The sequence below is a fragment of the Lissotriton vulgaris genome, chromosome 6 (genome assembly GCF_964263255.1).
Source record: "Lissotriton vulgaris chromosome 6, aLisVul1.2, whole genome shotgun sequence".
NCBI classification, from domain to species: domain Eukaryota; kingdom Metazoa; phylum Chordata; class Amphibia; order Caudata; family Salamandridae; genus Lissotriton; species Lissotriton vulgaris.
Genome location: NC_141694.1, coordinates 1,706,796,047 through 1,706,812,105, shown reverse-complemented (window position 1 = coordinate 1,706,812,105; position 16,059 = coordinate 1,706,796,047).

Below are 16,059 nucleotides of genomic sequence, written 5' to 3'. Positions count from 1 at the left end.
ATTTTTACCCCTACACTATCCAATTACACCTACACTATCCAATACTTACCATACATGCAATGTAATGGTATGCGTTGTAATGGTATGCTAGTATGCGTTGTAGTGGAATGCGTTGTAAAGGTAGTTTCAAAGAATTCCTTGTAATGGCATGCGTTGTAATGGACTGCGTTGTAATGGATGTTGTGGTGTAAAAAATGCGTTGTAAAGGTATGCGTTGTAAAAGTATGCGTTGTAACGACATACATCCGTTTTTGGAGATCCTATAAACCCCGTATATATCCTCATGACCAGAACTGTCTATCATATGTAAAGGCATATTGCTTTGGAATATCAGCCATTGGGAAAAGATGTTAAAGATTAAAACATTGTCATAAATTGCTGTTTTTTCCTACCCTTTTTCATTTGTTTTATTATAGCGGTTAGTTTTTAGGCAAAACCTTGAGGAATCTACACAAATGACCCCATGCTGAATTCAGACTTTTGGCTAATTTTCCAAAATGTATAACTTTCCAGGATCACTCATGCGAGTCACATGTCCTTTCATCACAAACTGCATGTAGGTTGAAACCATAAAATGTAGGGGAAATGGACTACCCCTTAAAAAAGTGCTAAAACTGAGGCAAACTAATTAGATACAACTGTGCTTGTTCCTGAAATCTGAAATGATGAGGATCCTAGCATGGAAACCTTCCATTAATGCCAATAAAGAAAAACAACCCATATGCTTTCTTGTGCAACACTTTATTTCCTATTTGTCAGATGCATACACATTTTAGCTATATGTTGGCTATTTTCTCTGTCCCTCCATTGGAATTCACAAACCTTGGCTACCTTTAGAATTCCCAAGATGTGGGAAAAAAACACAAAGTTGGCCTGGATAACTTATGTGGAAAAATGTTATGAAGGCTTTAAGTGTCATCTGCCCTGAATGTCAAAAAAGGGCTTAGCATTTTAGGGGGAAATGACTTAGCAGAGAAGTGGTTAAAAGTAAATTTCTCAAAAACTGCTGAACGATTACAGGAAATAATAAAAAGCATGATTACTAAGTAAAGTTCTAACAGCGCCTTGAGACCCTACGGGTATGTAGCGCGCTTTATAAGTGTCACTGATTGATTGATTGAACTGTCAAGCAAATTTGCTGTAATTATGTTCAGCTGTTTCTTCTACATCGGAGTCTGTATATGGAAATTAACATAGGAAATCAATGTTTTGGGACCCACACTTTTTATTGGTCCCCCGCTTGATAGATCAGCACAAAACATTCCAGGTAGGTGAATTTTTTTTAAAGTAAAGTCCAGGGGGCATATTATCAAGGGAGTTTATCTCCGCATTTTTGGCTTTAAAAGCCAAGAAAGCGGAGATAAAATGATCTCCCTATTACCTAGCTGTCGCTAACACCAGTTAGCGACAGCTAGTAGGAGATAGCGACCATCTTGGGCCCCACTTTGCATGTCAGTGATATTTATCACTAATGACATGCAAAGTGGGCGTGCCAAGATGTTAGCTACTGAAAACAGTCGCTAACATCGCTATCTCCTATTACCAACTTTTAGAGATATTCGCGCTAAGTACAGTGAGTGAGATTGGCTTTTACGTGATGCTAATCAAAATATATTAACAGCGCTAAGGAATGTGACAATCTCAATGACAATTCACATTCAAGAAATGGTCTACAGGTGAAAAATACAACTATTATTTTATAAATATTTTTGATTATCTTTCTGTGAATTACCAATACATTTTATATTGGAGTATACACCATGGAAAACATTAAATTGTGACAATTTACAATGGGAAAACATTAAATTGTGACAATTTACAATGGGAAAACATTAAATTGTGAGAATTTGCGTAATAAATAATTTGGCAAAGTATTGTTGTGTTTCTCTTCCAACAAAACATTCATTTTCACGCAATGAAAAAGAGAAATGCCTAATTTTCCTATATGTCAGCACCCAATTTATCTTTGTTGTAGCTGTCTTGTAATAAACAATTGTGTGTTAAAGATGCTTTTAACTTCAGCAGTGTCAGATATTGTTATGTCACCAGGATTAAGGGCAAATGGTATCACTTCCTGGGAGGATTCAGTGTCAGAGATCACATTATGGTACTTCTTATGATGTCATTGAACCCAAGGGTGTTTAAGTGATGTCACTTCCACTACCCCTGGCATTTTGTTGAACTGACGCTCATGCATTACACGTGCATTCATTAGCAAACATTGTTGGCACCCAATTTGACATTTACCCGACAGTCTGAGTTAGACCAGCTGTTTTCCTGAAACATGTCAGTGCTGTATTTTTGGTGTGAAAATAATTTGTTTTAAACATCAATGCTGCTGTATATTCTTAAACGCTCATTCAAACTGACTTTAGATGCATTTTGCAAGTAAATGTGTTTTTTCCGATCGGTATTTATGTGTTGCACACAGCCACTTGGCTTCCTGCATCATTCCTAACGAAGCAGCAGCTTCATCCATGAGCCTGCATCAGTCTACAGGCTTGGCAAGAAGTGACGGCCACGCATATATAATTCATTAATCCTAAACTATAAATATGAAATTGTTTCCATAGCATTTTACAAACTCCCTGGGAGTAATCATAGGACATGTTTTGTTTAGCTTATATAAATGAAAACATTGAGAGAGGTTGCTGGGGTTTCTTACGCTATCCTCCGGTGACTGTAAGAAAAATATTTGTATGCAATTTGTTCAACTTGGAAAGCATACTGGTTTATGAATAACTTGGATCATAAAAAGGGACATCTGTCTTCACATACAAACACACATACATACAAAATCACAGATTCAGCAAATCTGTTGTTATGGTTCTGACAATTTGTGAATAGGGAATTGTTTTTTGGATTGCTTACAATGCTACCTCAATTTGACAAATGTTCACACAACTTGTTCCTAGGTTGTATGTTGTGCAAATTGGTGAGGGTTTGGGAGGAATACGAAACAGTATCTGCTTCATTCAAATTGCGATAACACGAATGCAAGGATTAGTACAGTAAATAATTCTGTACAGATAACACGAAGTTTGGATTGAAGACAGAGGACTCTGCCCTCTGTTCTGTTTTTATTTGAAAACAAAAATATCTGCCCAGTGCATTCAGGTATTCTGGAAAAAGATGGTAGAAATGTGGCAGGACTGTGTGGAATTGGCAAGATCCTTAATGGCAATGGTGAAATATTGCAATGCGGTGCACACAGGTTATTTTTAACACCGGTCCTGCAGCAGGACCATGCAGCAAGACTCTGTCTAAATCTACAAATTCTATTGCTTGAGTGCAATCTTGATCCAAAACAAACTCCCTATTACTGTGCAGTATTCGAATGCCATAACATTCTTCTCACCATCCCATCCAATGTGCATATTCACTTATATCACCCCTTCAGATGCCACAATATCCTCTGATATCTCTCCACCCTCCTAAAGCCAATAATATTTATCTCCTGATATCCTACCAGTCTCCTTTACGCCCTCCCTGATACTGAGAGAGCGCAATTTGAATGAAAATTATGTCCGCATCATATTTACAAGCCTGTAGCGTAAAGTTAGCTTATGTAACTTAAGAAGTGAGAATATGTATCTGTATTTACTCTAGAGTGTAATAGAATTAGAAAGGCCCGTATACATGGTGGGCTAATGTAGAAATGTGTGAAAATGCTTAGGAACATTAGAACGTGCTAAACAGAATTCATGTATGCAGTTACTAAACGGAGAAAGAGATGAAATGTAAAATGAAGAAACGTGCAGACCACATAGCACTGTGTAAGAACGAAAGGGTACCATTGTATCTTTCATGTAACATGGATTCGATATTATTCAATGATTGCTTATTTTATATATATGTGTGTGTTAAAAGCCATATCCTATAGAAGAGTTTTGTATAATTATAGAGTGGTGTATTAACATGTTATTCTAAGCTAAATAAGTAAGAGTTCACAAAGTGCAGTCCACTGCATATAATTTAGTGGGCTTGGAGAGATAGGGGATAGCTTTGATCTGCACGTGCGAGCCAAAGAGTCAAAAGTCTCGTTAAATTAAATTGCCAATGCTGGTCGAAGTTTTACGGCCTAGTGAGATAAGGGACGCTTGGAATTTGGGGCCCTGTTTCGAAGTGTCTGTTTCCAGGTGCGAGGGGGGTACCAATCACAAATGTAAAGAATAGAGCTCTGTTTGAGGAGATAGGCTCTGGTCCGGAGGAGTCGACCGGAATGTCATGGGGGTACCAGCACGATGGAGACGGCGCCTGGGAAGCAAGGTCAACTTAACAGACGATTCAAAGAAACGAAACTATGGAAAAAACCAGAAGCAGGACCACGTGAAATGTGTACGTGGTGGGCGTCTCAAAGGGGCGTTCCACCCATACTGTGATTTTGTATTAGGGACAGCACCCCGGGGAGAAGGCAGAGCAGATGGCCTGAGGACCCTTAGAGAGCGGATGGGTAGGCAGAAAGGGTACTGCTATGCAACATAGGTTTCCATCTGAGATTAAGAGAGTTTGCGCTTCCTCGGAAGTCAAACGGCTGACACCTTTTTAGGTAAAGAACTTGCTGAGTAGGGATGTCATCTAGCATAGAGTAGGGACAGTTTAACCTGTTTCATTCTTTTCTGTAAATGACGCTTCAGATCCACTTTGTGTCGATGATATTCAACTTGTTGATTTTTGAATTAGTTTTGATAGTTTTCTTCTGTAGATTGAGATTTCTTAGGGAATTCATGTTCCTTCTTGTACCTGTATACCTGTTGAACCTTATATTGAGGTGCTTGTACTTGCAATTGATTTTGGTTTTATAATAAACCTTTAAACTTTTACAGTTGTAAGTGGTTCTTTAGAGTTGCGTCCGTCTATGGGGTTGATTTAACCTATGTGGGTTTGCCTTTTACTCAATGACAGTCAATAACCGATCCAAAAAGGGACTCAATGAGATAGGTATCTAGGTGATCAGATAAGAGATCAAAATCTCATTTCCCGCAATACCTTACAGGTAGAAAAGCCAAATTGTTTTATTACCAGTTTTGCACCAAAGTCCCGTAATTTGTGCTCTCGATTTGACTAAGTGCTCACATTGCAATATGTGAAGCAATACATATGTTTGCACCTGGTTGTAAGCCTGCGGCAGGGCATTTATATTGCTGACACAGCTATATAAAGAGGCTGGAGCTGGACAGCTCTGGGAATGCATAGCATGCCAACAAACCCGACACTTGGGACTTTAATAAGTGGTCACAATTGTGAGCTCTGTTAGCTCTGCCTCTTAAAGATACGGATACTAGGTAATACTACCTCTGGAGCAGCGTTAACAGGGTACAAGTAGGACCATGAGGGTCCTCCTAAAAATGAATACTTACTAGTAAAATTGCCATTACAGGTTCATTTCTGCAGCAATTCCTCATTCCTCCCACTGGTTATGCAACAAAATCTCTGGGGTGAATAAAACCAGTCTGGGGTGGTCCTGCAGATCTCATAAGGTTGTTGGGGCAGGTATCTGCTGTTACAGGCCAATCAAAATGAAAGAGACCCTTTAATGAGGCCCTTTATTTGCGGATGGAAGCTAATGGGGTATCCAGCGGAAATCACCTAATGCCCTGTGTTGTGCAAACCCCTCAGTTACATTCCAATGTTGAGTTTTATTGTAGTACCTCAGCCATCTTCACAGTAAGAAACTCCTTTGCAGCAAGTCAGTTGCAGCATGACCACAACTGGCACTCTGTCAGAAGGCCTGCCACCTTTAGGGGAGGTATTTCAACACTTGTCTTTTTCCTGTTAGGGACTGTCATTAAAGACCTAGTAGGCATGAACAATAAAAAACACAATAGCTCCAGAGCCCACTTTGGGGATTTGCTTCTGACAAACAAAAAGTGCTGACTGTACTACATGACTGGGCCACTAACACAGCTCCTGTTGACTTGGCAGAAGCACCTTCTTTGAAAACTCAACATCCAGTCAAGGGAGAACTTTAAAAATCAGCACAAAGTAGTTGTAAATCCTCTTTATTTTATCAAATTTTGTATTAAGCAAAAGCTACATTGTAATCTTTTTTAAAATCTGAACTTTTCTATCGTTTTAAGATTTCTATAAAATAAATCATATATTGTTTTTCAGTTTTTAACCTGCTGAATGTTCTCTCTCGCTGTGGAAAGAGCTGGCTGAAGGACAGCATAAGAATAGATACAATCTAAAACTATTGCTAATGTGCCATTCATTCGGGCATACCACGGCAGAAAAGGAGATAATCTAAAAACAGAATTGTAAGAAAATTGATTATATTTTCAAGGGGGTGGGTGAGTGCCCACTTCAAATAATCACAAACACTTGTCAGGGTGAACCCCAAAAGTCAATAAATAAACCTATGCATAACTCTCTGATAGCTTGGCATAAACGCAGTCAGGCGTAACTTAGAGGCAATGTTTAAAAAATGTATGCATGCAAGTAGTATTTAGAAAAATAGAATACCATTTAGTAAATAAAATGACACCAAATCAACAAAAATCCACATAGTGGTAAATATAGTACCAAAAGGTTAGAAAATGGATTGGTTTGACAGTTTAACACTCAATAAACAATGTTAATGTGCTGACCTGCTAATTCACTATAAAGCTGGATCGATTCCTGGATCCAATGTCATCCATTCCACAAGGAGAGTCCTTTGAAAAGGATGCAATAGCCCTCACCCACTGAGGTATCATGCTTCATCATCAGACTAGTTCCTCACTGGATGGGCCCTGTAATACCCAGCAGCCTCCCAAGAACTGGGGCTCTTTCGTTGAGATCTTTTAAACTCCTGGCCTGGTTTTTTCCGGAGCTCAGGTCACTGTCCTAATTGAGTGGGTTTAAGAGGACAAAGTAGTTGCTATGGGCGCTTCCTTCACAGTATTTATTCCTGTTGAGTGTCTGTGCCAAGATTAAAAACAGGACTGAACTAATCAGGCATACGGATGAGCCCTTGGTTTTACAGAGCGGTCAAAATGTTTCATGCCCCTTATCGTGCCAAAGGGTCATAGGCATTTCATCAGGACCAGCACAAACCCTAATTTACTGAGTTAGGTTTTATTTGAAATAAACATATTTCATGCCACAAAGAGTGTGTTCAATTTCTCTATGAGTGAATTGCCTAATATTAAAGTGTACCTGTTAGAACCGGCTATTTCTGGTAGGCTAAGGCTGACGCCAAAGCCAGGCAGAAACCACCAATCTAGTCAGGGCAAGGAAGTCACACACCAAGATAACCCCTGCTCACCCCCTTGGTAGCTTGGCACGAGCAGTCTAGGCTAAACTCGGAGGCAATGTGTAAAGCATTTGCGTCAGCGCACAATAGCAACAACATACTAGGCACACCACAAAAGAGACTCCACACAAGGTTATTATAAAAATACCCTTTGTATTGTAAAAGCACATCAGATAAAATCACACATATACATGGTGCCAATTGGCACGGGCAAAATTCACATGGGATTATTCACAAGACAGGGCCACATTGGCCACTGTCCTATTCAACACTTTCCGAAATAGAGATACTTGTCAGAAATTAGAATAAGCATATAAAATCACTGTAGCACAAAGTAACAGTTATGAATCACATCCAGTAACTACTGGGAACAGGTAAGTACACACTACGCAACCCTAAACACCTTAGGAGCATGTCACGCAGGTACCCAGGACCTCACTAGGACCACCTGTACTAGAAAGAACAACCACCTAAGGATGAAATCCACTTAGGGGTATAAATCAGGACACACTACCCATGATGCATGACTATACATTCAGAGGAGTAGTAAAGAAAACACATGATGTATAGACCTACACATTCAGCGGTGTTAAGGACAGAGCACATGATGTAATCACAATACATTCAGGGGTGCAGCGCAAGAAGACACATGATGACTAAACATTCAGAGGTGCAGCGCATGAAAAGAAAGACACATAATGCATCAAACATTCAGAGGTGTCAAGAGTAAAGCAATAGCGCGAAAATCACATGAGGCCTAAAAACCTTCAGAGGTGCAGGAATAACACATGATGCAAAAGATCACATTCAGAGGGGCAATCACCATGCCATTGCGCAAACTCACATGAGCCACTACCTGTGGCAGTCCCTAGGCCAACGGCCTTGTTGGGGCTCAGACGCCCTGAGTCTCAGTGTCAGGGTGCGCTGCCATGCAGCGCCAGTCTCAAAGTTCAAAAAGCCTAAACGTGGCAGGTGCCCACTAAGTGCTGGGCACCTGGAGAACAAAAAGCTGTGGCTGGGCTCTCAGTAGCCCCTAGACCAAATCTGCGCCACCTGAGCTCTCAAACAAACACTGCGCACGTTGGAGCCACACAGGCTCTGGCCAACACTGGTCAAACGTGGGAGCCACTCTGGCTCTAAAGCACATGCCCCCTGGAGCCTCCCTGGACTCTCCAAGCGTTGGGGCGACCCACTGTCAACTGGGGCCGCCCTTGAAGCCCTCCTCACGGTGGAGTCCCCTACGGGGGACTCTAGCTTCTCAAAATGCCCCCCAGAGCCTCTCAGGGCTCCAAATACAAAAATGCGGCGGGGAGCCTCTCCGGGCTTCGTGCACGTTGGGGCGACCCACTGCCCACCGGGGCCGCCCTTGAAGCCTTCATGGCTTCGCGATGGCACTAGACGCGACGTGGGGGCGGCCCGCTGCCAGCTGGGGCCGCCCTAGTGCTCTCGCTCCCGGTGCCGCTCTCCGGCACCAACCACAGCCGCGTCGAGCCCCCCCCTAGCCCTTCCAACTCACCGGGCTGTCTTCGGGGCGGGGCTCCTCCGGGCGGCGGCTGCACGCGAGGTCTCTCTGCTCCTGCCGCCGGCTTCACTGTGGCGGCGGGGGAATCTCCGGTCTCCCTCTGCACACGGGAGACCGGCAACGATCATCAGAGCTTCCCCCAGGCAGGGGGAAGCGGGAACAGCTCTCTCCCGGCCGCCATGCGTCCTTCCTCCTCAGCGCGGCCCAGCCAATCACGTCGCGGCTCCTGCGCCGAGCCCCTCATGACGCGAGGCCGCCAACCAATGGCAGCGCGGCCTCGCCGATCCACGGGCCAATCAGAGCACGGCTCTCCTCGGGTCTCGGCCAATCCGGTCGCGGCCCCTTCGTGGCTTGTTTTCCTTCGCGACAGATCGAGGTGGGCACTCGGAAATAATCAGATAAATCCAGGCAGGAATCTTCAGCGCATCCAGCGCTATCAACGAGCATGAAAAGCGCTCCTAAGCGCTAGAAAGTCCTGAGAAAGCGCTCTCAAGCGCTTGGGGAAAATGAAGCGCTCCAAAGCGCTAGACAGCAGGCAGAGCGCTCCCAGGCGCTCAGGGTGAAGCACAGCGCCTCCAGGCGCTAGAAATCACTCCAGCGCTCTCCTCAGAAAAAGGCAGCTTCTCCATGCTGCCAAGGTCCCAGAGCTTCCCCAGGGGCAAAGCCAAGTCCCCCCTTCAGCCCAGGCAGGGCAGAAGGGTCCCCCAGGAGTCCAGGAATCCAGGTACCCAGGGGCTGGGCAGCGCCCACCCCGGGTAGATCCAAGTCAGCCACAAGAGCCAGAACAAGAACAAGTTGGAGGGAGACACAGCTCCTTCTTATAGCCAGGAATGCCTTTGAAGTACTTCGTGCAAGGGACCCCGAGTGCTGGAATGTTTCTGGTTTACGTCTTTCCTGACAGCTTCAGGGCCAGAGGTGACAGTGAGCCGTCAGGAAGGAGAGCTAGCAGGGTGGCCGACAGGCACGGCCCGGCACCACCAGACGCTCTTTCCTCCCATCCCTGACAGCAGAGGGGCCTTTCATCCACGGCTGACTCAGACCCCCCTCCTCTGGGGCCTTGCAGACCCTGCAGACCCTGTCCTACTCAAACCGGACAGTCCATCCACCAGCAGGTCCAGGCACTCCTGGGCAGACTCACCAGCCAATCACACGCTAGCACCAACTTACACAATTATGCCAACTTCCAAAAGTGGTACTTCTAGACTAGACACAGTCATGCTGCATACATCATTTTGCAGCATTCATTCTCACGAGTTCACACATATCAAACTCGACCCTGCACTCCCCACGCATCAGGAATCTACCATGGGCATACATATTCCCCATTCATTCCTATGGGAGGGCAGGTCACTCACTCTTCATACAGAGAGCTCAAGCACTTTACACTGTACCACAGTGAAAAAAGTGCGCAGAGGCCTAGAATCACCAACACCAGGTTCCAGAAACAGGCTAGGAAAAAGCAAAAAGTCTAGGGGTAAACCTGCCCAAAGGGCCGGGTCCAACAGTACCCAATAATTAAAATGTAAATAATGCCCCGACCTGTAGGAAAGGAGGAATGGAGACACAAACTATTCTGTATCAATAAGGTTGTATTTTCTTGTTTAAAGCTAAAAAAAAATGTGTGTGATACTCGTGTGGTTTACCCATTGCATGCAGCGAACATGTTTAAAGTACACAGTGGAGTGTTCAGAGATAAAAGCAGGTTTCTCGCATAAACATGCTTTAGTAATGATTATGTATCAAAAACAAATCTTACCCATACCGATTTGGTCTGTTTTCAGGGTCGCTTGGTGTAAACACAGAGCTGCAGCTCCTCAACCGACTGTATAGAAGAATGAATCATGAACCAGAGGCAAAAAGAATATCCATTGGTTCGCCTTGATGAAGCAATGGTCCGACAGAAGTTTACTTGGGTGCAGAGGAGGCACGGTGGATGTCCGACCCTGAACAAAGACTATGGAATGCTGGAGAGCCATTTTTATACCCGGCTGCAGTTTGTGGTCTGGATCCTAGGTTTGCAAGCGACACCTTGACGTCAAACCTGGGATCTGGCCCACACTCTCCCTGTCTAGGGATAAATATTCCCTCAATCAAGGGCCATTAAAATTAAAATATTTAAAATTCTTAAGAGAACATGAAGAAAAGCAAACTTTAGTATAGAATTGTGTGGCACTATCACTCCATTATCCCACAAATGAGACTATTAAACGGACTATGTAATTGTGAATAACTAATTTCTCATAATATTCATTTCTGAAATGTAAGCCACTGTTCCAACCAAATTGCGTTCACTGTCTAACCCCACTGAAGAACACACCAGCTGTAAAATAACATAAACTCAGAATTTTCACTTATTGACTTACAACAGCAAGCTATTTCCCAAGCTAATTATGATGGACCAGCAAGCAAAAAGGATCTGATGTACTGTTCTTGTTGTCTCTAAATACTGTTATATTCACATTTATTCGCTTGAGAGTTGACTGTTAGTACATCAGTGTAGAAGTGGCTAACTATGCTTCACAGCAGAATCAACATTTTTGATTTTATATGGATGCTCACCTTAGGATTAGATTGATAAGATTTCTTCATCGTGTGTCTTGAAAGCAAATGTGCCTAAATGTGGAGGGTGAGCCAATGAAAGCCCCTTTGTGACATGTAAGGTTAGGTACAATAAATCAGTCAGTTCAAACTCATTTCTATTGTGTTTTCTTTGTCTGATGGTGTAGTGAGACTGGCTTCACTCTTTTTATACCCTCAAGTTAATTTAAAAATCTTAAATTAGGGACAGGTAAAGCAGAAATTATGTCATTATACTAAATGTCAGATGTTTCTTACTACTAATGAAGTTCCCAGGGCTGAGAATAGTTCTGTTTTTTTTCTATATAAGAGGATTGGCTTGTTCTGGACTTCTGGCGGAGGCATTAGGTTTCATTAGAAAGCACTAAGCTTCTACTCTAGATCGAATCAGATCAATGCACTCTTCCACCCCTCAGCATTATTACCATCAACTACACATAGAAGGAGATGTGAGACAAGTAGGAGAAGCAGGGAATGGGGAATAGGACCAACGGTGAAAAGAGAAAACCAGACACTGGGAATCACTTTCCTTTCTCAGTACTCTGCTAGGCATCTTAACATAAATAAAAACCCTTTAAAATGTGTCATAAATATTCAGCGTCAAATTCGCACAGAAATAGCATTATACCTTGAAACTATTTCTGTAAAACCAACTCTCTAAATTTTTTATATGAAGCTGACTGTCCTGAAAACTGAAATGCTGCATTAACACACATAAACTCACATAACCCTTCCTCCCTAGAAGTAAGATAACTACCTGCAACTTCACAGAGTAGTGCCTCCTAATATAAATGTGCTTTATCTTCTGATTTGTTTGTAGTGCAACTGAAAGATAATTTGCATACTTTAGCTCACTGTAATTCCTAATATTCAACACATCACTAATATCAGCAGTACCTTACATGTTCATCACGTTTATGTCATAAACACTAAGGTTTAATGAGAGAATTCCTTTTGCTACTTCACAAAATAATTAAAGGTCATTAATTAATACGATAGTGCTAAAGTCTTTCACCACTAAAGTGATTCAAATACCAGTTAACAATGTGTTATCTATTTGACTTGATCCTCCAGACTGTTCTCTGACATCCCACAATTTCTCTCAGCGATACTCAAGTAAACGGTAGTTCACCCAAAAACTTGATCCACAAAGAACGGTACTAGTTGCAACAGTGCCAAAGCTCGATTGTCTAGCAAGGATACTTGAATATCCAAGCTGACCGCAGCCATCTCCAACCCTCGTGAGATTACAAGCATTATGGAACATGTGGTTCATTTTCTGATGGCATCAAGTAGTGTAAACTCCGGGGGCCTAATTTATGAGAAATGACGCATTGCTGCGTGAAAGCAGCGATGCGTCACTTCTCAGTGCGCACTCCTTGCAACATTCCTGATGCATCATATTTAATGTATGACGCATCATGTCGCAAGGAGTTACAGATACGTCAGTATTTCTGACGTATCTGTAAGCGCAAAAGTGACGCATTGCTGGAGTGTGTCACAAAAGTGACGCAAGTCCAGCAATGCGTCCTTTCACATGGGGCAAGCCCCATGTGAAAGGATCTGCGTCAGTCTTACGCCTGCTGTGAGGCAGGTGCAAGATTTTGACGCAACAGCGTCCTAAAAGTGACGCAGTGAAATCTCATAGATTTCACTGCGTCACTTCTACGACCCTTCCTTGCGTCAATACGCCCCCCTTGCATACATTATACCTGGTGCAGGTATACTGTGGCGCAGGGGTTTACAAAGTGACGCATCTACCTAGATGCATCACTTTGTAAATATGGCGCAACAAGGCGCATTTTTTACGCCACTGGTGCGTCACAAAAAGTGATCCACCGGCGGCCTAAAAGTGACGCACGGCCTCATAAATGAGGTCCCATGAGCATGCAACCTTCCTCCATGCTGTCCTGATACTTACTGTTCACCCCTAGCCTCTTCGCGTGTGAAAAGCACTGAGTGTGGGCAGTCTCAATGCATGATGCTTCTTGCCCACCTCACAGGTAGTGGTAAAGTTCTGCCTCCTGACTCGTATATACATTGCTTATCAATATCAGAAGATTGGGGAGAAAGAAGGGTTTAGGGATAAAATCGCTCAACTTTGAGTAATAGATTGATACGTAAGTATCAGAGAGGATTGGAATCCTAACAACACCTTAATTCATTGAGGGCTTTTAAATAGACCCTCACCCAACAGAGTTATCATCGGGTCGTCACTCAGTCACTGAAAAGTGACAGAGTGGGCTCAACCTCCTGAAGGGAAAATACATTTTGGTGGGATCTGTAAATTGTGAATTAAAATTACTTTGGTACCTCAATGAGATTTTATTTATTGTTTCTAGGAATCTGGGTAAGATTAAAAAGAGGGGGGCGGGTGATGTACCTAGGGGTGATAATGAACTTCGATATCCTCTAAGTGAACCTGATACCCATATTCAGCCAACTTAGCCCGCACAGGGTCTGGGAGATTTCCTCAGGAACTATCAATTATAGATTCCTAAGTGTTTGAGGTACTTCCTATACTTACTATATCAGTTGTGAGTCTATATGCTCTTTAAGTGAGAACAATGTGCCAACTGAGTCTAATAGTTCTTGCAAATATAATAATTTACACATTTCCTGGGTATGCTGGCCCATCACTCTGAGATGCAGGGTGTAGAGGTCAGAGTAGGTGTACAGGCTGAGCTGGCACCCTTGATGAATGTGTTACTACGGGGTCAGTCTGCCTCCTACTTGCACGATTAGCCCCCAATAAGCCCCTCATTAAAGGATGGGGCAAGTGTACTCAGGAAACTTGTAAGTTATTATACTTGCATGAGTATGGCTTGGAGAGCTCTTAGCAGCTTTATATACTGCCCCTTACGCCGGGGTTTGTCTGGCTCTGACAGGCAGGGAAAACAACTTTTAGTTCCGCCCATCTTAATTAGGCAGGCGAAATTTAAGGTCTGCCTCCAGCTACCCTTATTGCATACGATTATTAGGGGAGTTTAACCTCGGTGGAGGCGGAGCCATCTCTGCTGTGATGTAACCTTAGGCTTTTAAATTTGTTAGGCAGACTCCATTTTGGCAGTGTGTATATCCTGCCGCGGTTACAATAGAGTATACATATCGCAAAGATATAAATCAGCCCATTTGATTTAACTTCTCTATAAGCAGACTTAAATTCCTAACTGCTTATATTTAGCAGTATAGGACAGATTTTGGCTTGGAATGCCAATATATGCCTCGGGTAACTCGATAAAAAGGATTGCGAGGTGGACAGGGAAGAAATAATGCTGTGATTGGATCTTTTTTTCTGTGTACGAATATAAAAAAGAATGTAATATTGTGATCCAGCATTGGGTGGAGTACCTGACCCGCTGTATCATTAGTTGAAGCTTTTATCAGAACAGGTGAAAGTACATTAGCACTGGCATTTCACAAAGTAGTCTCTCAAAGGGTGCTATACAATGAACGCTCATGAGCCTTTTGCAATTTAATCCCTCCTGCCTTTGCATCTTGATAAAAATGTAATGTGGGAAATGTAGGCTTTTGCTACCTGTCACTTCTCTGTAAAGACCAAAAGAGCCTCTCTCCTTGTGCACTATCAAAATTGTCTTTAAAACGTTAATCCCCGGGGCGTGGCTTGGATTGCGAAGGGCACAGTCGCCTAAATCCGGAGCTCCGTCAGACCCCGGGATTTAAAAGAAACAGCCAGAGCAAGAACACATAAAAAACCCAGCGGGAAAGGATGGATTAAATCGGAAAGAAACGGGAACCTGCAGGTGGAGAAAGACCGTGAGACAGCGGGCCAGAAGTACAAGAAATAACACGTTTTCCAAGAAGAGACCGTGACGCAGACTGAAACTAGATGGCGCCGATGGGAGTCGCCGCTGGTTAAGCGACCCGACACAGAGCAACAGAAGAGCTTTCAACAAGAACCGGCACCCATCCCTCAGCACAAGCCCAAGGTCAGTGTGCGGCAGCTGAGTTACAGTAGTACCCCCGCACACAAAACTAAAGAAAAGCGCGCACAAACAAGCACACTAACAGGCGAAAACCGAAACCGAAACTCGCACTCCCCGGGGCGACGCCATTTTGGAGGAGGTGAAAGACAAGCAGCTCCCGGCAATGCAAAACTGCTGGGAGAGAGAGAGTCAAGTAAGAGCGCCTATGGGGGACTGAAAGCGACAGCACGAGAGGCATTGAGCAAAACACAATAAAGAACAAGTTGCCCAAGGGGGCGCCGAGACGCTGACAAGAACAGGATGGCGCTGAAGTGAGTCGATGCTGCGCAAGCGACCCGGTGCAGAGTAAACAACAAGAACCGGCACCCACCCCCCAGCACAAGCCTATAGTCAGCGTGCGGCAGAGGTGCAATAGAATTACCACGTACGCAGCACCAGATTAAAACCACAAAGGCGAGCAAGTACCGCGAGTAACAAAACCGAAACTAGCGCTCTCCTGGGCGACGCCATCTTGAATGTTGAAGGAGAAGGAAGATAAGCAGCGCCCGGTACAACAAAGCCGTGGACGGCAGAGAGAATAAACAGAGCAAACAAAGAGCAAAACAATAAGAACCTGCATAACGCTAAGGTCAGTGAGCAGCACCAGAGCAGTAGAACTAACCCCGTATGCAATACCAAAGGAAACCCGTACACAACCAAATGCACAGGCTAGCGAAACCAAAACCTGAACTCCCTTGGGCGGCGCCATTTTGAAGGAGAAGAAAAATAAGCAGCGC